Source organism: Halyomorpha halys, unplaced genomic scaffold (assembly GCF_000696795.3).
Source record: "Halyomorpha halys isolate HHAL.00 unplaced genomic scaffold, Hhal_1.1 Scaffold675.1, whole genome shotgun sequence".
NCBI classification, from domain to species: Eukaryota; Metazoa; Arthropoda; class Insecta; order Hemiptera; family Pentatomidae; genus Halyomorpha; species Halyomorpha halys.
Genome location: NW_027111983.1, coordinates 184,807 through 186,410, shown reverse-complemented (window position 1 = coordinate 186,410; position 1,604 = coordinate 184,807).

Sequence of the window (1,604 nt, the reverse complement as noted above, 5' to 3'; positions counted from 1 at the left end):
TATGAGGTTGAAAAATAAAAAAATTCCATAAAAATTCATATGCTTCAATGAATTTTTTGGGGTAGAGAGGAGGGGGAAATATTAGTTTTAGTTATTTTTTTCTATTTATAATTATGAATTTTATTTTCTGCAGGAATTTTTAAAATTAATAACAGTCATGAAAAATAAATTTGTAGCATGGAAAGTAATTAAACTAATACTAATACATAAAAAAAAGTAGAAAAACATGCTAAAATAAATTATAAAAAGTGATAAGTCCAAATTATGGCAATATTTGTTTTATTTATTATATAGCTATGAAATCAAATTTTAATACGAAAGGGTGATCCATAATTATTTTTTTGCGGAGAGGAAAGGAACTATCAAGGTGACAACAAAATTTTAGTTACTAATATACACACATACACTGTTACAAAATATTAACGTATATGTTAATGTTTAATTTTAAATAATTCACCAGACTTTAAATCAGAAGTTCTAAACCTTCTATAACACCCCTAATTCCTCGATTAGTGAAGTTTTGTGATTTTTGATTGATGATAAATTATTTCCACATTGATGTATATTGAACTGTGTTTAAAACTTTTATTTTTCAAATAAAAAAATATTGTAAGCAGACACTGAATAAATTGTTAATAATAATTTTGAACTGTACCACCAACTCAAAAAATCTGAGTTTCAATATAGCTTAGATAAACATGTAACTTTGGTTTGTTTCACTCTATAGATCATGAAGCCCATGACTTAATGTAACACTGAGAAATGTTTCTGACAATCAGAGCTTCAAAACAAAATTATACAAAAAAAATTACAGCGTTCTAAGATACATTGGATAATTGTGTGCTATATTGCCTCAGGCGTACACTAAAGTTGTGAAACATGGTTAATAGTAAATTCCAATAATTCATGTCACACCTCAATAGCTAAGGATTAAACCCAAATGTTTCAAAAACCATTAAAGACAAAGATAAAACAATAAAATTAGTATTTCAGTTTTTAAAATCAAAAGGTTCAATGTCACAAATACAACATCAAACAGACGAAAAAAATAAACGAAAAAATATTTTTTATATGATAATATACAACTGTGACACATAAAGTAAATTTGATCTATGGAGTGATACCGGCATGTAGAGAAACTATCACTTGGTAGCACTCTGATAATATTTCTATTATGTCTCGAGCCCATCTTCTTTTCAGGTGCCTCGGAGGATTGCCAGGAATGGAAGAGGAAGCAAGGTTAGAAACTAGGAGGTTTGGGTGGTTAGGGAGTTTATTATGGAAGGAATAATATCGGGTTCGGGCTAGATCGGTTACATAAGGAACATTTAGGTCTTTATGGATGGTTTTATTAGTAACAAAATAAGAAGCATTGAGGATTTTGGATTGTAAAGATTGGATACGAGAGGAATTCGAAGGTTTAGTGGAGCCCCAAAGCTCAACTCCGTTTGTCCAGGTAGGCCTTATAATTTCACCGTTTATCTAGTAAGTGCTGTAATAGTCGAAATCGACGTTCAGTTTCCTGTTTTTTCAGTCTTGTGTGAGGATTCCAGGTTGAAAAAATATTAAGCTTATTTTCAAATGATTGCAAACAGAAGGCCTAA